The sequence below is a fragment of the Lissotriton helveticus genome, chromosome 4_1 (genome assembly GCF_964261635.1).
Source record: "Lissotriton helveticus chromosome 4_1, aLisHel1.1, whole genome shotgun sequence".
In the NCBI taxonomy this organism is placed as follows: domain Eukaryota; kingdom Metazoa; phylum Chordata; class Amphibia; order Caudata; family Salamandridae; genus Lissotriton; species Lissotriton helveticus.
Window position 1 is genome coordinate 1,021,623,205 of NC_136063.1, and position 22,139 is coordinate 1,021,645,343.

Here is a 22,139-nt window from a genome sequence, read left to right on the forward strand (position 1 = left end):
CCACATGTGTATGTGGCTTTACCTATCAGGTAGGTATAGGGTGTGATCACTGTTGTCATAATGAATATCGGGAAGCATTGAACTCCATCATTTCTAAATATGATTTACAGTTACTGAGATGGGCTGCGATGTTAATAGGGAACAAGTTTAATCATTTACTAAAAGAAATTAATCTACAATGTTTGACCATGTAATACTGTCTGACACGGCAAGTGCTATGTGTGATACCCCTAGTATTGTCCCCTCATTATTTAGTCATCATAATCCCTTTATTCCGCCTTTTTGGGGGGAGTAAGGATTGTGAATCATTCCCTATAGTAAATAATATTACTGCTTTTAGGACAAATGGTGTATGAATCAAGTGGGCTGGCATTGAACCTATTAGTATGTTACAAAACATAGTATAGACAAACTCTACAGAAATAAGATACTGTCTACAAGAGAAGGTTTCCCTAAACTTTGAGGTGGATCATTTTAATCACATTATTAGTTCCAGTCAAACCTATTTGATGCTTTCCCCCAGCACCATACAGGAAATTACCAGAGGATGGTTTGACCACACCTGCACCCAGGCCTCACGGTCACTGAAGCAGGCTTTATGTTGTTTCCCTCTGGATACTGTGGTTGTTAAGCTTCTTCGACAACAATACGAAAAGGCCCTGGCCGCTAAGAAAAAACACTCCAGGTTGAGGTTTGAAATAATTTGACTTTTGCTGCAGACACCAAGGACCCTAAGTTATTTTGGGATACTGTCAATGCACCGTTTTAGAAAATGAAGGTATCCCGGAGCTTTGTTCACTTGTCCCTTGTGATGCTTGGGTGGCACCTTTTCTAAATATTTTAGACAGAGCATGATTGCTGTCTAATATTAAGATTGTGAGGTGATGCGTGTAAGAGGATTCCTCCCACTGGATATTCCTAATGAAGAGGTTTCTTTGCTCTACAATCCAGTGTCTGGGGATGGCCCCTGGACCCAATGGGGTACTGGTAAATGTATTTAAATCTGCTACCGAACTCAGGGGGCCCATCTTTAAGAGAGTGTTCAATGCAGCTACCATCAAAAGGATCCCACCTTCCTGGGGAGCCTCTATAATTGTACCCATTTATAAAAAGAGTGACAAAGCAGACCTTAAATATGATTGTCCTATTTCTCTCCTAGATTCATCAGTGAAAGTGATGAGTAGAGTTTTATTATTCAGGTTAGAGGAATGGGCACAAGAAAAATCTTCTTTATTCCCAGCACATTATGGTAGCAGATAGCTGATGGGGACTATTGCACAATGACTTAATTCTGAATTGCTAATTGGGAAATATACTAGAACCTAGTTGTGCCCTGTACCTTTGTTTTTGCAGATTTAAGAAGTGCTTTCGATTTGGAATACCATAATCTTCTTTGGTCAACATTGATTCCCTTAGGTGGGCCTAGGCCAAGTATAAGGTTTCTTTCTCATCTGCATGAGAACCTATCCAGTAAAGTTTGCTTTGTGCCCCAGGGCGAATGCTCGCCTACGTTCAAAGTAGGGCGAGGCATTTGACAAGGATGTGTGCTAGCCCTGCTACTATTTTTACTTTTTATTAATGGGGTGGATTTCCATTTGCAAGCGAATGCTACTTGGGCTGCCAGGCACCATATTCAAGTATTGTTATATGCTGATGATGCTGCTTTGTTATCGAGGACCCTGGTAGGCCTACAAAGACTGATGAATGCTTTGGGGAGTATATGTTCACTAAGAAATGGTGATTAACAAATTCAAAACATTTACCATGGTTTGCAGGCCAAAGCATAAACAATGTAGCACATTTTATATCGATACTACCCCTATTGCTACAGTAAATATATTTTGTTATCTGAATGTTTTATTTACAGGCAACGGTTCATGGGCTCATCAGTTCTTAAACACTAAAGCCAAAATAAGTAGAGTTTCACAAGGGAGTTTTACATTTTCATCCAAGGAAGGTAGCCATCCCATTAAGAAAATGGTTGAAATTTACTAGGCTAGAGGAGTGTCCACTGCCACAGTTGGAGCTGGTCTCTGCAAGTGGAGGAAAATATTTTTTTTAAATGGCTACTTTGCTTACCTGCTTCAGTCTATGATTGTCCATTAGGAGCTTGACCATACGCTTGATAAGACCTTCTGTTGTTGGTTATCCCTATTGGCAAAAGAGGATCTCAGTTCTACCAGATCAATTATTTTAGATTGTCTAGTATCGGATAAGGCTTAGAATATCCCATGGTTATCCTATATTAATCCCTCCTTTAGTATGTTGCTTAATCTGCCCATATGGTCAGACCCTGTATAGGTGTTATCACTAACTAAGAGGACGATCAAAGATACGTATTTCCTGTATAGATCTGAACAGCGAAGGGCTGTTAATAATTCAAAACTGTCAATCATCAATTGTTTTATATAGGTCATGTGCTCTAGAGGAGGATGGATACAGTTAACTATCTGGTGTAACAAGTATGCAGCATTGCTTTGTTTTGGTAAGATTGAGTTGTAATTTTGTGTATTACTCGGTGGCCCTCCCAATTATGAAGTATTGTCCTTCTGATCAAACCCCCTGCCCATGTGATGGACAAAGTAAGTACATTTTATGAGAATGTTAGGAATTTTTATCTTAAACCTATCCTTGTTAGACAAAATACTAGATCATATAAAGCTGATATGAAGTACTTGATTGCACTAAGTAAACCCACTGTCTTACAATGTTGCCCTTTTTATTCTGAAAGCCATCCAAATGAAGAAAAGCCATTTGTATTAGTGGGCTTTTGATTTTAAATCATGTTTGGCATTCAATTTATATAATGGATATAAGTAATGGATAATATTTTAATGAGATGTTTTTTAATAGATTTATTTAATCTTAACGGACTTTTATGGCTGCTTTAACTAGCCAAATAAAGTTTATGAACCAAACTGAGTAGAGAAGTGACGGCAAGGTTCCAGAGGAGAGAGGGGATCCCCAGAGAGAGAAAGAGTTGTTTCTGGAGATTCTGGGAAGCCTGCTGCCATTTCACAGGGTGTGGTATCCCGGTCTACTCACCAGGTCGGCGAGGACGTCCTTGCTGGTCCCTATCCATGTGGAGAGAGCCACCGTGGGAGAGACTACCGCTACTTGAACTCAAAGTCCCATAATCCCTGCTGTGTAGCACAGGTGGAGTGGATCAACAACGCCTCTTAGATCACTTTGCAGTCACGCAGCGCGGAGCTGCTGCTGAAAATTATGGGAAGCCTACTGCCATTTTCCAGGGTTTGGTGTCCCGGTCTACTCAACAGGTTCCTATCCGTGTTGGGAGAGACCGCCGCCGCTGTGGACTCAAAGCTCTATAATCCCTGCTGTGTAGCACAGATGGTGTGGATCAAAAACATCTCTTAAGGTGCTTTGTAGTCACGCAGTGCGGGTGCTGCTGCTGGAGATTCTGGGAAGCCTGCTGCCGTTTCACAGGGTGTGGTATCCATGTCTACTCGCCAGGTCTGCGCGGAATTCCTTGCTGGTCCCTATGCGTGTGGGGAGAGCCGCCGCGGGAGAGACTGCCGCTGCTTGGACTCAAAGTCCCATAATCCCTGCTGTGTAGCACAGGTGGAGTGGATGGAGCAACAAAACCTCTTAAGGCGCTTCGCATCACACAGCGCGGGCCGAATGAATCCTAAGCCTAAACCCGGGCCAGGGGCTGGGTCAGCCTGCACCCGTCGGCGACAGGAAGAGGCAGGGCCACCCCCCTTGGTTCTGATGTTTTGCAGCACCATCTGTTCGCCTGGTAAGACTTTGCTGTCCACCCCTTATTTTTTGTCCTCTTGGCAGGAAATGGACATTGCTCAAATCATCCCGTTTGTAACTTTAGGCTGAAATCTGTTTGCCTCCCAAAACCCTAACTGACATGGAACTTAAATACGACGCAGTTGGGTAAATACTTGGAATAGTTGGGCACTCCTTTAAACACTACCCATGTTGGGAGACTGCTTTGAAATATTTATTATATTCAGCGAGGGGGGGGGGGGGGGGCGGGGCAAACTTTAAACCTTGGTTGCTGTGACTGACAAACGCATAGTAGAGGTTTGACTTAAAGGGGCCCGACAGACTGTTCAAAAAGCAATAATATTAATTGTCTCTGAAACGTTGCATTACCTATATACTACTATGCTATCTTTTTTAAAAGAAAAGGGAGAATCATTAAGTGATCGAGTAGGGGGTTAGCAGGAGATGGACTCCCTCGCCCACATTTTACTAATAAATCTACTTATATGGGTAAGCAGAAAGCTACGGAGGGACCAGAAATGGGGAAAACATCCAAAATAAGGTAAAGTGCAGCTGAGAACTGTACCATGGAGGAGATTGATGAATTGTTAGAAGAAGTAGAGTCGTCACTAAGTAATAAACGTAAAACAGCCAGTAAGCACAAATCCAAGATGACTGCATTTTTTAGAAAATGCGAGGCAAGACCCCATAATAAAAGCATCCCAAGACCAGGTGAAACATGTGCAATTTTTGAGATCCCATCCCCTGAAATAGTTATTCCTGCTGCTAGTATCAACGCCACCCCCTGAAAGTGACACAGAAATATTACAGATAAGAAACTCCTCAGCCTCAGAGGGCCTAAATTACAATGTTAGGGCTAAGGAGGTCACGCCGACAATCACGTGTTGAAATAGGTATTTATTACTAGCCTGCAACAATTCCAGATGATGGAACCGCTCATCCTCTAACTCAAAATCCTAATTTAGTTATTCCTGCTGCTAGTATCAACGCCACCCCTGAAAGTGACAGAAATATTACAGATAAGAAACTCCTCAGAGGGCCTAAATTACAATGTTGGGGCTAAGGCGGTCACGCCGACAATCACGTGTTGTAATAGGTATTTATAACTAGCCTGCAACAATTCCAGATGATGGAACCGCTCATCCTCTAACTCAAAATCCTAATTTTACTATGTCCTCACATCATAGTAACCAGCAAGCCCAAACAAAATTAAACTCCTGTCCTTTGAGTGAGCTCGTAACATCAGTTCACCGGGTACAAACTAATACTAGTGTTCAGTTAGTAACAGAGCTCGTACAGAGGTTAGATGCCCTAACAAAGCAAATTGCCAATTAAAAAATACTAAATGGGAATCTTATATCCCAAGGTAACATGGAGAGGAAGGACGTCCCAGAGGAAGGGCAAGGATATAATAGGAAGTTACAGGATGACCCCCAGGTAGCCAAAATTAGTAAAGGAAGGATACAACCTTATATTCACACAATCACACTGGTAGGGATCTCTAATGTTGACTTGCAAGATCTAGATTGTGCTGATGGAAAAAGTTGGGAGGAGAGGAACACCGACTTGCAGGCAGGTCGCCCCCAGGCTGCTGCTCGTCACCTGATTGCCCTTGCTGCCTCCGTGTTTCCGGAGTTTTTTTCTCTCCTTCCCCCTGCCCGTACACCAGTTCACACCCCTCCCGTTCCGATCCTCCTGCCCCTGCTTCCTTGCGGCACACCCATTCACCTCCCCGCTCCCGCCTCCCACCTGCTCTTCCCTCCCAAGCCACCTCATATGCAGGCCGAGAAGCGGCCGTGCAGCGGAAGTGCCCAGCGGGTGCGCCGAAGGCACGCCTAAGGCAAGCCCATCTGCGCCTGGACCGCACCCAGCGCCAGAACCTCTGGACCCCGTGAACGCCACAACACCAGAATCCACTACAACGCCAGCACCCTCCACGCACTCGACACCAGCCGAAACCACACCTGCTTCCAGGCCTCTCCGAAACGGACCCACGGACCCTTCTCCTGCCACACCTGCAGCTTCACCTGCGACAGAAGGACCAAACCTCCAAAGACTGGACCCAACCACCTCTGCTGCATACTCCTCAACACCTGCTCCGCACGCAAACACGCCATCGAGCTCTGGGATCTGCTCGACACATCCGTCCCAAACGTGGCCTTCCTGACCGAGACCTGGTGGAACGACTCCTTGGCGCCCGACATCGCCATAGCCATCCCAGACGGCTACAAGATCACCCGCAGGGAGCGCGCCAATGGAATCGGAGGAAAAATAGCCATTGTCCACAAGTCCACCCTCAAGGTCACCTCCCACGCTGACGACACCCTCAACACCGCCACACACCTGCACTTCCGGATCCACACCGACCCCAACACCACCCTCAGAGGAACACTCATCTACAGACCCCCTGGACCCCGGGCTCAGTTCAGCGACTCCATTGCCGACTTCGCCAGCACCCACGCACTTTCCTCCATGGACTACATCCTCCTCTGGGACCTGAACTTCCACCTCGAGAACAACAACAACAATGCCAACTCCGCCACCCTGATCGACAACCTCGGCCTCAGACAACTCGTCACCGCACCCATCCACGCCGCCGGCCACATGCTTTACCCCATCTTCTCCACTAGGTCCCACGTCGCCTTCGACCACACCACCGAACTCCACTGGACCGACCACCACTGCATCCGTTTAACCTTCAAGAAACCAATCCCGCACCACCGCACCCAACGGCTGCCTCGTCGCTGCTGGAGCAAAGTCACCGAAGACCAGCTGATCACCTCCCTCGTCAAGAACCCACCCACCGACCCCACCAACCCAGACGCCGCAGCCCGCAACCTCAGACAGTGGATCGTTGACTGCGCCAACACCCTCGCCCCGCTCAAGAAACTCTCCAACAGCTGCGCCAACAAGAGAGCCACCTGGTTCACCAACGAGCTCCAGGCCTCCAAACGCGCATGCCGGAAACTGGAGAAGACCTGGCTCCACAAATGCACACCGGACAACCACGCAGCCCACAAGGACGCCACCCGCAGACATCACCTCCTCATCAGATTAGCCAAAATATCCTCCTTCAAAGACCGCTTGGATAACAACGCACACGACAGCAAAGAGCTCTTCAGCATCGTAAAGGAACTCTCCAACCCCAGTGCCAACGTCAACAACATCCTGCCCTCACAAGAACTGTGCGACTCACTAGCCTTCTTCTTCCACCGCAAGATCGTTGACATTCACGACAGCTTCAACACCATGACTGCCCCAACTATGCCAGACTCCACCCCCCCTGTGAACACCACCAGCGCCAACCGCCTAACCTCCTGGTCCAACGACAACGAAACACGCAAGGTCATGAACTCCATCCACTCAGGATCTCCGTCTAACCCATGCCCACACCACGTATTCAACAAAGCAGATGCTGCCATCGCACCCCAACTATGGAAGGTCATCAACATCTCCTTCGAAACAGCAACATTCCCGGAAAGCTGGAAGCACGCCGCAATCAACGCCCTCCTCAAGAAGCCCAAAGCGGACCCCAACGACCTCAAGAACGTCCGGCCCACCTCCCTGCTCCCGTTCCCGGCAAAGGACATCAAGAAAATTGTCAACATACAACTGACCCGCCACCTGGAAGACAACAACATCTTGGACCCATCCCAGTCCGGATTCAGATGAAACCACAGCACTGAAACGGCTCTCATCGCCACCACTGACGACATCAGGCACCAACTAGACAATGGCAAAACATCAGGCCTCATCCTCCTGGACCTGTCAGCTGCCTTGGACACGATCTGCCATCGCCCTCTAAAGACACGCCTTCTAGAAGCCGGAATCCCAGAGCAGGCTCTTGACTGGACCACATCCTTCCTCTCAGGCAGAACCCAGAGCTTCCGCCTCCCACCCTTCCGATCCGAAGCCACCGACATCATCTGCGGCGTCCCCCAGGGTTCATCCCTCAGCCCGATGCTGTTCAATGTCTACATGGCCCCCCTCGCACAAGTGGCCCACCATCACGACCTCAACATTATCTCCGACGACACCCAGCCCATCCTCTCCCTCACCAAGGACCCATGCACCGCCAAAACCAACCTCCACGAGGAAATGAAGGCTGTCGCCAACTGGATGAGGAGCAGCCATCTGAAGCTGAACTCGGACAAGACAGAGGTCCTCATCCTCTGACCCACCCCCTCAGCCAGGGTTTAACTCCTGGTGGCTGACCACACTGGGAACAGCACCAAAACCCACCGACCATGCACGCAATCTAGAATTCATCCTTGACTCCTCCCTCTCCATGTCGAAGCAGGTCAACGCTGTCTCCTCCTCCTGCTACAACACCCTCCGCATGCTACGCAGGATTTACAGGTGGATCCCCATCGAAACAAGAACTGTGACACAGGTCCTCGGCAGCAGCAGACTGGACTACGGCAACGCACTCTATGCAGGAATCCCAGCCAAACACCTACGACGACTATAACTCATCCAAAACGCCTCCTCCCAACTGATCAACGTCCCCCGCCGCAGCCACATCACCCCCCACCTGAGAGACCTACACTGGCTCCCCGTCGACAAGAGGATCACCTTCAAGCTCCTCACGCACGCACACAAAGCACTCCACAACGCCGGACCAGCCTACCTGAACAGCAAACTCAGATTTCACCCCCCCACCCTCAAGCTCCGCTCTGCCAGCCTCGCCCTCGCACCTGCCGCCCACATCCAACGAATGACCTCCGGCGGCAGATCCTTCTCCTACCTCGCCGCCAAGACCTGGAACACCCTCCCTAGCCACATACGGCAGACCCAAGACCTTCTCGCCTTCAGAAGGCTCCTCAAGACCTGGCTCTTCGAGCAGTAGCAGCATCTCCTCCCTCCCCCCCCAGCACCTTGAGACCCTTACGGGTGGGTAGCGCGCTATACAAGTACTCTGATTGATTGAGTGACATTATAGCTGAAAAGCAGGAGAGAGGGGATGTGCAAAAGAGAAGGTTGAATGTTGGGCAAAATTACATTGATAACAATAAACTGCAATACAATTACAATCTGTGGGGGCATTTCAATTCAACAGCAGGAATCACAATAAATGGAAGTAGGGAGCAGGACCTACAAATTGTGCAGTTGAAGTAATGCTCAAACAATAGAAATTATGATTTCGGGCAAATTCCAATTAGCAATACAAATGAAGATAGATTTAGAGAGGCGGATTGGAAAGTTTTCATGATTAATGTCCTAAACTAACTCTTCCTCCCACAGGGAAGATGAAGAGTCAATAAAAAATAATGTAGTACACTGGATAAGACATCAAATGTGAGTGCCTATCACTAATACGGTGTGATGTAATGAAAGCGGAACGTTTATCGAATAAAAATTAATCCTTTGACACCATACTTCTTGTCCTTAAAACAAAGAGCTTAGTTGACGGTTTGATTGCACTGGACTTAAGAGCATGCACAACGTCCAACTCCATGGTAAGATTCAAGTTAAATAGACCCAGTATTGAAGTAAAAGAGAACCAAATAATGCCTGTAAATCTTGAAAGATCATCAAAATCTAACTACACCCAAAACGATTTGGAGGCAGTCGACTGACTAGTAATGCAGAAAATCACACATACGCAATGTGACAGGTCCTCGCGTACATTATTACAGCCTAAGTAAAAAGCTAAAGGAAAGCCATTTTTAGAAAACAATAAACAAAAGCATCAAGGATGTCCCAAAGTGAGGGGTGAGGCGCTAGAAGTAGATGTTGCACAAACTAGTCCTCCATACTGCAACAAGGAATCCCTGCAAGCTACGAAACATCTAGTATCAAGGAATATAGTGTGGTTCAAACAAAAATGAATAGTTCTAGAATGGCAAGAGTACATGAATGAATACAGCTTTTGCCTATTACAAGAAACCTAGGCTTTGGATCCACCTCACAATTTGTGTTATAAGACATTTAGTGCCAATGTAGTACCCTCAATAAGAGGTAGACCATCAGGAGACCTAGTTATATGGACCAAAATCTCTTTAAAGATAGAAAGAAATCAACTGGAATTACCATCAGCAGACATTATTTGGATAAACATAAAAGCACATAACAAAGCAGATATTTATCTGCTAAATGTTTATATTAGACTAAACACAGCTAGTGGGGAATCACCAGAGCTAGAGATATTGGATAACTCTGTATGTTCTATTGACTGTAGGGTATCAGTAATTATAGCCGGAAATTTTAATTGTAAGTTCGAGCCTGTTGTGGGCCTGGAAACCATTTTAGAAGAAGAGAATACGACAAGAGTCATTTCACCTTTGGAGACTGGTACCCCTGTCCCTTGCAGAATTGTAGTGATTCAACTGGTCTGTTTTGTCCGAGGGCAAGGTTTGAGGGCCAGTAATGGCAGACTGTCGTCGGACAGCTCATGTGCATACACATTCAAAAGAGGTACCACTAAGAGTAAACTTGATTATATATTGGCCAGTGTCAACCTATGGGGTAATTTAATCAATTAAAAAGGAGAGTCGAGAAGGTGGTGGCCACTTCCCACTGTGCCTAACATTGGAGGGAACCCTTTTTGAAACTTGGGCTTTGGGAAAAAACTCTAACAATAGAATCTATTACAACAATTGGTTATTAAAAACTGCAAATCACTAAAATGGTCATACATTGAAGGTAATCCTGAAGTTATGAAAAGACTTTATAATAACTTTTAAGATGTTCTATCACCTTATACAAGCACTGCCTCATGTAAGATCCCTATTATACAGATCCATTGCACTATGGCAGAGAAATTGAAACTGCTTCTGAGTAAAATTCCCCGAGAACATGAACCAGTGAACATCACTAAATACCCTCCTCACAATCCTTGGTTCACTAAGGATTGTCATGAAGCAATGCACCAACTACTGGCAGCTGTAAGGTCTAATACCATAGTAAAAATAGGAGCCAAAAGGACAAAGTACAAGAAAATATTAGTGATGTGTCCTATGTAGAAAGACACCAGGAGCCTGGATGTATATTTAGGTCTTCTTTATTAAGTCTTCAGTTCAGCTTATATCTGTCTTGACTCCAGCCAGGCTAGTGTGGTACCAGCCCCACCAGGAGCAGCCTCCCTAGCTGCTCAGGCAATCTCCAACTGCCACATTCATCCCACTCAGTCACCCAAGCATTCCAAGCATCACAGGCACACCAACATTCTAAGACCAAGTCACACTCTGGCTGAGCAGCTAGAGGCAGCAGGGCTAAAGTACATGTTATACATTTAAGTAGGGTATAACATTATCCCTTTTTCCTTAAACAAAAGCAAAAAGGAAACTAGAGAACTAAGCACGGGTAAAGTAATAGTACAAATCTCTAGGATGCAGCAATGAAGATAAAACATCACAAGAGAAAGAACCATTAGGTAAAGAAAGGATGGTTAAGATAAATACAATAGAATAGCAATATCCCCCATCCCCCTTAAAAAGAGAATTTTAAACATATTTCAGTACATAACATTTTGTACCATGTAATGTAAAGCACTACAACACAAGGGTAAAAGACCCCACATCACAAATGTCCAAGAGCATAACATTGAATAGTGCTAAAGGTAAAATACCCTGCAACTTCAATCCCAAGAGTAAGGGAAACAAAATGTATATGGGTCGTCACCCATAGAAACACCATTGTAGGGCTGTACTTTGGTACTGCGCGCAACTTGAAATGGAGACTAAGTCCATTTCCCAACCCAGAATAAGGGTTAACCTAGGTACATATGAACGGGAACTAACCCATGTCCCAAACCCCTTGTAGAGGTTACATACCCCCAAGAAGAATAAATATGGAATTTAGACCCAAAACCATCCCTCGTGTAAGGGAACTGTGAAAACCACCCAGAAGTAATAAAGGGAAACCTATACTAAAATAAATGTATACCTGTGGCATCACGACTCCAAAAACACTGGAAAAAAAACCATCTTAAACTCAAAGTAATTAAAATACTAAAGTACTTTAACATCATACAGTAGGCAAACTAGAAAAGACACATGCGACATGCCGGTGAGCAACCTCTCACCTGAGTTGTGCCTGAAATAAAGAACTTCCCTTGGGTAGTAGGGTACAAAGGTTAATGCACACACACAAGCTGAATAAAAAAAAAATAGAGTAAACAGTTGGTGAATAAATGAAGCACGTCCTTGTGTGCAGAATAACCCAAAAGATCTGTTGTAGCAGATTCAATACACAGTCAGCTAGTCATAAACAGCACACGTCACAACCTCAGTCAAGATGTGAGTGAAGAAGTCACAGCCAAAGAAAATGCTGCAAAGAAGACTAGCTGGTGGCAGGAAAAAAAAAAACAGCTTGTAGCAGGAAAATTGGTTGAGACGTGTGGCAAGCAGGCACACCACTATAGTAACAATAGTCAAAGTACAATACCTCCGACATCCATGAAACAGACGATCTACAAAGAAAAGCCAAGATAGACGTTGTGAAGACTCCGCATTGTTCCCGGCCCTCCTGTCGACTTCCAGAAACTTTATTGACAATAAGAACGAACAGCGTGGTTGGCACAGCGTGTCCGTAGGTGACTGCAATGTTTGAATGGAGAAATAGACAGCAGCCACCAAACACAAGATGGCTGTGCTACAGCGGAACTCCAAAAATCATTTCTAATCAGTATCACCTTTTCCCTGAAACCTCCTGACACATATTCATACGTCAGTGGGGCCCATAACACTGCACATTTACTCAATTCACTTAACTCTGCTTCAAGGTTTGGTGAAACATGAAGGAGTAATGCTGTAACATTTGGCGGAGTTTCTAAACCTATTTAACTAGTTAATATTTACACCTACATTTTTCTACGATTTACCATGGTTTAAATCAAACATGAATTTTATTCAGACACACCACCATAGTGGCAATGGATCTGCTAGAAAGAAATTCAGGCGTAGGAAAATCACAAAACCAGCTTTAATATTCCATTTTCCCGATTTTATTAAAAGCAAAATTTTAATATGTCTGACAATTAGGCATTAATTAATTCTGTATTCAGCAAACATCTTAAACTTTATTTCAAAATGATCATTTTATTTAGACCTCAGAAAAAGGTCATTTATTTAGAAGTCAGTTAAAAGTTTAGCAAAGATTAGATGCTTCCAAACTCATTCCCTCCTAACATCCCTAACTAACACCCTCATCTTATCCTTCAGTCCTGCAAAGCAAACAAGAAATAAATCAAAGAGTCTTGCATCCAGGAATCGATCTGCAATCCGACAGCACTTCGAGAGGAAATCGAAAGAGCGCCCCCTCTAAGTAAAATCAGGGTTTTTTATACACTAATTTCCTAACTTAATCTATCTAAAAAGTATCTAACATCACCAATTCGGGTTCTGATTGGACAAGTTAGGTATGGGTGAGCATCTCCTCACCATTACAAAATCATATTCACGGTGAATCAGCATTTTAATAAAGGGGTATTGTTTAGGACAGTCTTTGGCCTGGTCACTTCCTTGACTTGCAACTTCGCATTATATTCCCACGTTCAGAACACTCGACTGTCCATGTTTTGGCAATCATCCTGACTTCCAGGGCATAGTAGCCTTGAACTTCCCATCTGAGCACAGGCTGTTCACTCTCGCTTGCAGACTTTGGGCGCGCATGCGCAGTCCAGCACTTGCTCGCAGTTTATCAGAGCAGCCATGTTTTCACTAGGCCTCAGAAGCTACTTTTGGGACTATCATAGAAACAAATACAAATTCATGTTAAATATGGAACTAAAGCCCTTCTGTTTACCTCCCACCATACTAATGTTTCCCTATTAGTTGTTACCTAGCAAGTAAGCCACATAAATGCATTTCATACTTACATATCCAGCGACTTTCTAGCATGATAACGTGTACAATAAGCACAATCATATTGCGTTTATTTATATTTAAGCTGTGCATTAGTTCACAACACAATAACAATACAAATTAGTTAATTATATTGCTTCATGCAGGCAAAATTAGTATTCCCGTGTGTGCATCTTATACTATTGTTGGTTATTTCACCACAATACATCATTAGTAAATGTTAACGTTATGGAAAATTGATTTCGCGAGGGGTACACAAAATTTTGTTTTGCCACCTTGCTCCATCAATTCCCTCATCTGGTGATTTTATCACCAAACATATCTCAAAATTTTGAAAAATTTAGTAGAACATGTTTCGAATTCTTCATATTAGTACCATCTACACTCTAGTATCTTTCTCCTTTGAATCTTTAAATATCTTCTCTCTGATTTCTTCCATTTCTATTTCATTCTTTCTCTTTCCCTTGCATTTCGTTCTTGAATTGTCTTCTTTATTGCCTTTCTAAAATCTCTCCTTCCTTTGCATATACAGCATAATCTTATCAGGAAAATCACTATCACTAAAATTGTTATTGGAATTAGTATTTTACCTATAATTAAACTACCTTTTTCTTGGAACCAATGCTTAATTGCTGAGAAACTTTTGCCCAACTTGTTAAGAACACCTTCAACCTCCAGTGGTTCAATTTCTTTATGTAAATCTGTAATATTTATAATATACTTTTCAAGATTCTGACTTTTATCTGGGATAGAAGTACAACAATGTTGCACCATTAAAATCCCACAGACTCAGCGTTTACTCATCAGTATTCCTGAACCTACGAGGAAGCCAACATTAATGCGACAATAGGCATTGTGTTAATAACTGTTGTACAAAACAATAATGTTGATGATTCTTGTCCTGATGATGATGTCACAAATGTAAAAAGGCATCGAAACGTCGTTGACTAAAAAAAACCCATATGCAATATGATAATGCTATATTATTTGCAATGGTATGGTTATGTTTAAGAGATTGAGTCTGTAGCACTGACCACAAGTATACAGACAGATTTTCGCTTTGCCCTTTTGGCCATTTCTTTGTTGTTTTGTCTTGACTGTTGTGGGTCACGGCTGTGCCCACTTGTTATCTTTTTTGGTTCTTAAAATTCACTTTATCAACCAGAACATTTAAAATACATTTTCTTGTCCGGCTGGACAAAAGACATACTACTTATCAGGTGTATGATTAATGATTTTTGTATGTTATCTTGTCCACACGTAGGGATCACTGTTTTTTGTAAATTGATACTGGCCAAGGTCCCTATGGCATATCTTTCGGGTTCCCTTGTCTTTGTGAAAACGTAATCCAGTATGATGTCAACAACTTATCAACAGGTACATAGGCCTGCCTCATCACCCTGCCCATCAGAATCTCATGTGGACTTAGTCCAGTTTTCCTGTCAGGTATGCTTCTTAGTGCCATTAAGATAAGCGGCAAGGCATCGGGCCACTTAAGTCCTGTTGCCAGACACATTTTTGCAATTCTGTTCTTAATTGTTCCATTCACTTGTTCCACTACTCCTGAAGCCTCAGGTCTGTAAGCACAATGCAGCTTCTGGCAAATATCCAGAGCTTCACAGATCATTTGCATAAGTTAATTTTGGAAATGAGGGCCTCGGTCTGACTCAATCATCACCGGGAACCCGAAACGTGGTATTATCTCACATAAAAACAGTTTAGCAACAGTCAACCCATCGTTCCTTCTCGTGGGAAAAGCTTCCACCCATTGGGAGAACAAACAGATTATTACAAGAATGTACCTAAACCTGTTGATTGGAGGCAACTCCACGAAATCCATCTGAACCCTTGTAAATGGACCACCCTCCCGTCCTATGGTTCCCAAACTTACAATCGTTCTCCTGTTTGGATTGAATTGTTGGCATACTAAACACCTTTGGCACAAGCTTTCAGCAATCATCCTAAACTTGGGATTATACGAAGTCTGCCTAAAGAGACGAATCATGGCATCTCTACCAATGTGGGCCTAACCATGGTACATTCGGGCCATGTCTGAAATCATGCTATCTGGCATTACTGGTCTTTCATCTTTGTAAACCCAAATTTCATCTTCCTCTCTTTGTCTGCATCCTGCTTTTAGCCAAATATCTTTTTCCTCTGCTTCTGCCTCTTCCTGTATCTGTTTCACTTCCTGCCAAGTCTCAACTACAGTGGTTAGCATTAAAGGACTCGGAACATGTTCTTTTAACTTTTCTCGAATGATTGAAATTTGATTTTTCGCACAATGCTTTGCAATTGCATCTATATGTAATCCTCACTCTTTTTATGGGATGAACATTTTACAACGGCTATTTTCTCAAGTAGATGGATCACATCTATTAGTGGTCTCACAAATTCAGCATTCCGGATAGGTGTTCCTGCAGAAGTCAAATAACCTCTTTGGGACCAAAAAGCTGTCCATAATCATGAACAACTCCGTAGCCATATTGACTATCAGTCACTATGGTTACTTTCACCTCGTTCCCCAATCAAAGCAATTAACTCCGCTACTTGAGCAGAATGAATTCCTTTCAGACAAGATGCTTCCAACACTTCTGCCACAGTACAAACGGCATATGCAGCACTTAGAACACCACTCTCTGTTCTCAGGCATGATCCATCCACAAACATCACAAAATCTGTATCAGGTGAAGGTTCATCTCGGATATCTGGTCTGGGTTTTGTGCAATATTCCAGAACATCCAAACATTTGTGATCAAGCTCACCTTTTACTTCTGCTTCAATGGTGTCCGGTAACAATGTAGAAGGATTAACGTTTACACATCTGGTAACGGTCACATTCTCCGCTCCCAAAATAATTTTCTCACATCTGGTTATTCTGCTGTTGGTCATATACTGCGTTTTAGCTCTAGTGAGGAGAATCGCCACAGAATGAGGTACATACACCCTCAGAGGAAATCCCATCACTATTCCTTCATTTTGCTCCGAACTTACACTAGTAGCTGCTACTGCTTTCAGACATCCTGGCAAAGCTTTTGATACAGGATCCAAAACAGCTGAGAAATATGCAATTTGTTTTCTCAGTCGTCCATGTCTCTGAACCAACACTGACAATGCACATCCTTCTCTCTCACTGCAGTACAGTTCAAATTCCTTCTCATAATCAGGCATTCCTAAAGCTGGTGCTTCACACAGTTTTGTTTTCAGCTGTTCAAATGCTTCCATTTCTGTTTTGGTCAAAACAATGGGATCTCTGATATCTGCCTTTGTCAATCTCTGTAATGGTTTTGCAATCAATGAAAATCCACTAATCCACTGTCTACAATAACCTACCATTCCCAAGAACATTCTCACCTGTCTTTGAGTTTTAGGTGGCTGCATTCCTTGTATCATTTTGATACTTTCTGTTGTGACTTTCTGATCCCTTTAGCAATCTTGTGACCTAAATATTGTACTTCATTTTGACAAAACTGCAATTTTGATGGAGACACTTTGTCCCTCTTCAGCCAAATGATTCAACAATGCTACGGTGTCAGTTACACATGCATCCTTTGTTTTCGATGCAACCAAAAGATCATCAATGTATTGTACTAACAGACTCTCCAGGCATGCTCAAGTTTTCTAATGATTTCTTTAGCAGCTGATTAAAAATCGATGGACTCTCCGTGTACCCTTGTGGGATTCTACACCATGCTAGGATACAATTTTGGAATCTGAACGCAAAAATTGGTTGGCTTTCTGGATGCAATGGAACAGTAAAGAACGCATTGTACAGGTCAATCACAGTGTACCATTCTACATCATTAGGAATTTGGTACAGAATCACTGCCGGATTCCGAACAATCCGACAACATGGGACAACAATTTTATTAACCTTTCTAAGGTCTTGCACAATTCTAAATGTTCCGTTAGGCTTTTTCAACAATCCCATAATTGGTGAATTTCAAGGACTGCTTTCTATTTCTCTCAGTATTCCCTGCTCAATCATTTTGTCAATCACTGGAGTTATTCCTTCAATTACTTCTGCAGTCATCTTATACTGAGGTATATTTGGGTAACTTGCACCTTCTTTTACTGTGACTTTCACAGGATCAATCCCCTTCATCAATCCTATATCTTTTCCAGTGAAATTCCATACTCCTTCTTACACTGCCTCTTTCAGTTCAACAGGAATCTTTTCTCCGTCAAAAACAGGAAATAGCTTGCTTTGCTCTGCCTCAATCAAGAGCATTGTCATTATATACAAACTATCCTCATCTGGAGTTTGCAATTCTATGCCATCTGGTGAGCAGTATATGGCACAATTCATCTTGCACAGTATATCCCTTCCTAACAAACTAACAGGACTGCTATCGTACACCACAAATCGATGCATATCTTTGAAAGTTCCAATTTCTATTTCGACTGGTTTTGTTAAGGGAGTTTTTATCTGTCTGTTAGCTACACCTACAACTTGAATTGTCTCTCCCGAGAGAGGAAGATTTTGAACTTTCACTGATCTAACAGTAGAACGGGTGGCACCAGTGTCCACTAGGAAAGTTATTTCCACATCATTCACCTTTCCGCTCACAAATGGACCAGACTGATCTACCTCAAGAGTGGCTCCAAGCTCACACTCTTCTTCCCCTCTCAGGCACCGTCAGAAACTTTCATCCGGCTCACTGCCATCCTCCTCTTGTAACCAATACGGAGGACACGCATTCACTCTCTGCGGTCTTTTTACCTGTTCACCTCCGCTGAATCATGTCTCTGCACTGTACCTCTGCTGGTTTACACTGTATGGCAGTGGCAGTTGTGGCACCAGACTTTGCTGATTTGCTATCTGCTGTTGCGGTTGCTGTTGATTTACCTCAAACTGCACCTGCGGATTCAATGATGTATTTTCCCCATTAAGTCTTGGCGGACATTTACACACTTTCTTCCAATGCCCTAACTTGCTGCAATTAAAACATGGGCATTTCTTCTTCAATTCATCAATATTTCCCACTAACTTTAGGTTTACCCTTAAAATTTCCTTGATTCCCTACATTCTTGCTCTCCATTTGCGCTACTTGTTGTTCCGCTACCTTCACTTGTGCCCACATGGCTTTCTCTTTTAACTTTTTCTGTTTTGCATCAATTTCTTCACTGCAATATTTCGCCTGTCTCAGTACTTTATCTACTGAGCTCGACTGCCATCCTATCATGCTGTGTCTGATCATGTCTGAAATTTCTGGTCTCAAACCATATACGAATCTATATATAAAATGGCTCATATCCTTCTCATTCAGTTCCTCATAACCGCTATTCTGATTGAAAACTAACAACAATCTTTCATAAAATTAATGTACAGTTTGTTTTGGCTCTTGTGTGGTCCTGTCTATTTTCACCCAATCAGTTTCCTTTGGAGGTATTTTATTTTTCAGCCATACTATCACTTGTTCGTACTTTCGCATTACATCTAGTGATGGCACTCCTGTTACTTTATCTCTGGGATACTCCTCCCTTGGCCAATCTACAGATATTTTGCATTCTGTCCATAAGTCTGCTGGCACCACTATGTCAAACAATCCATCCAGATCAATCCATAAAACTTTTGACACTTTTACAAATCTGTCTACCTGTCAATACCATTCCACTGGTTTCTCTCTCAGCCTAGGAAAATCATTTGTAAATGATATGTATTGTCTGCTCCAAGGAACATGTACATATCCTCCTCCAGGTATCTCTCTCATGGGAAACTCAGTTGCCACTGTCTCTTTTTCCCTGATTGGAAAAGCTAATGTGGATTTATCACTAATTTCTTCTTTCTTCTTTGCCCACTTAACCGTCCATTTACTTAAATCTCCACATTTTCGCAACAACACAATCAACTCTTTTATTTATGCTAACCTTCCAGCAGTATTCATGTTCTCAATGTCTCTTTCTGCAAAATCCACTCTATGATTTCTGCAATGACTTAATTTTTGAAAATTCGCTTGCCAATTCTTCCAACTGATCATAAACCGTTTTGGCCTTCCATGTTATGCTTTTACACAAAAACATAAGCTCATCATCCTGATACGTTTTTAGTCTGTCTTTTCCAATAGTTCCAATGATTAATTCTTCAATGTCTACTTTTAATTTTGCCACATCCAGCACTTTTGATTCCTGCTCCTTTCATTTTAAAGTTTTAATCCAATCACTCAATTCTTTATCTGATGGTCCTACAGGTGTATGCGTTACATCTATTTTATCTACACTTCTCTCTGGGGTTGCAGAGTCAGATTCTGCTACAGTCGGGTATCTGCATGACGAACTTTGATTAAAAGTCAATTCAGGTGGATTCACATTTATATTCTGCTTTATTTCTGATAAATATTCTCTTTTACTTTCTGCAAACTTTGTTGCAATGGAATTGTTAAGCTTGGCTCTTTTATTCTTTGATTTTCGAATACTGGTATTACAGGTCCTATTGTTACTGGGGCGGTTACTGCGTCCATATTCTGAGTAAGGTTTTGAAGCAGCTCACGTGTAGAACGTTCATAATCAGAAATATCTAGTTGTGCATCATTTCGCTTTTCAGTACTTGGAACAGTTTTATGCGAGTCATTACTTTGTACAGGAGTACCTGAAATTCTAGCTTCTCCTATTGGTGTACTTGGAATGTATCTTGTTTCTACTCTTTCAAGGAACTCTCGGAAATTTTATGGTTGTCTCGGAGTGTCACTAACTCTCTCATCTGCTATTGAAGCATTCAGGGTAGTCCATAAAGAACCTGGTTGATATGGTGGCGGTCTCCTGTTTAATCTTTCCTCCAATACAGCACCCTCTGGTTCGCTTTCACCATAACTTTGGTTAGCTATCTCTTTGTTCTTTTTTTTTTTTCTGTGCATTTCTGTCCCTCATATTCTTCCACTAATCTAACCGGATACATACCATCACACATGTTCCATTTCTCCATCTACGCATTCTACTTTCATGTGTTTCTCCCCATAAATCTCCACCTCTACCTCTTGGTCTGATATGCCTGGTTAACCTCTCACTTTCCAATTCATGCATCTCATCTTCCCATTCAACCAGTGCCTCAAATTGAGTCGGTCTAGGTCTCGGCTCAAGCTTCATCATTCTGTTGCTCAGATTTCTCAAAATTGCCATATCAAAAGATTCTCCTTCTGGAAAAGCTAACACCCCATCATCCTTGGTATACCGTACCCAATTCTCTAACCAAACACATGTATGGTAACCATATTTTGACCTCAAAGAAAGGGAGGTTCCCCTGTCATATATGCCAGGGAGGGGAATGTTCAGTCACAGAAAATTGGAAGTCCCTGTTATGGTTGTAGCAGACTAGGATCGCTGAAAGAAAGCTAGGGGGGGGGTTTGCTTAGGTTTTTGTCTTTATATCAACTAGTAGGGATTTTACAAGGCAAACTTAATAGCTAAATACAATCCAGTTAATAAAGTACACAAGAGTAAATGGCACTGCTACATAGAATTATAAAAGTATGCCAAATTTATTTTTAGCCTCCCAACTGCGTCACATTCTAAAACATAATACAAAACATTTAAAATACCACCTAAAGTGGTAACACAATAAAATTACAGTCAAAGTATAAAAGGTCAAATACAGTCAAAGTATAAAAGGTCGACGCAGCGTTTCGGTGCTAATCAATCTTGACACCTTCATCAGGACATTAAGGACATTTGACTCCGTATCTGTATCTTGGGTTGAGAGAGCTTTTCAATTGCTATCCAACTTGATGTGAACTTTTCGAATAGTTATCACCGTTGTTTTTATAAAAAAGAGAGTCTTGACGATAGAACTTAATATTATCTCACTGCACGGAGGAACCACCGCTGACAATAGAAATGGGTCCTTTTCGGACAGCTTTAATATTTCGAAAAAGTCTTTCTTCTTATCGAAATGAAGGGAACAGCACGGAGGAACAGGGAGGCCGATTCCAGACTATGATATCGAAAATCCTGTTCATGAAAAGATCCGGATGGGCGGGGAAGACTGATTAATTCAACCGCACCCATAGACCATACTCAGACTAAGCTGGTCACGAAGGAAGACTTTTTCGAAATATTAAAGCTGTCTGAAAAGGACCCATTTCTATTGTCAGCGGTGGGTCCTCCGTGCAGTGAGATAATATTAAGTTCTATCGTCAAGACTCTCTTTTTTATAAAAACAACGGTGATAACTATTCGAAAAGTTCACATCAAGTTGGATAGCAATTGAAAAGCTCTCTCAACCCAAGATACAGATACGGAGTCAAATGTCCTTAATGTCCTGATGAAGGTGTCAAGATTGATTAGCACCGAAACGCTGCGTCGACCTTTTATACTTTGACTGTATTTGACCTTTTATACTTTGACTGTAATTTTATTGTGTTACCACTTTAGGTGGTATTTTAAATGTTTTGTATTATGTTTTAGAATGTGACCCAGTTGGGAGGCTAAAAATAAATTTTGCATACTTTTATAATTCTATGTAGCAGTGCCATTTACTCTTGTCTACTTTATTAACTTGATTGTATTTAGCAATTAAGTTTGCCTTGTAAAATCCCTACTAGTTGATATAAAGACAAAAACCTAAGCAACCCCCTCCTA

General features: G+C 42.7%; 1 long non-coding RNA gene across 1 annotated transcript in view; it reads left to right on the forward strand.

Annotated features, from left to right (window-relative positions):
- Positions 1–3,119: 3,119 nt before the first annotated feature.
- The window catches only part of LOC144827415 (uncharacterized), a 34,540-nt gene continuing 15,520 nt past the window's right edge, over positions 3,120–22,139 (forward strand). The window contains exon 1 of the long non-coding RNA XR_013610176.1: positions 3,120–3,760. This is a non-coding gene — a long non-coding RNA (uncharacterized LOC144827415). The remainder of the gene's footprint in view (positions 3,761–22,139) is intronic.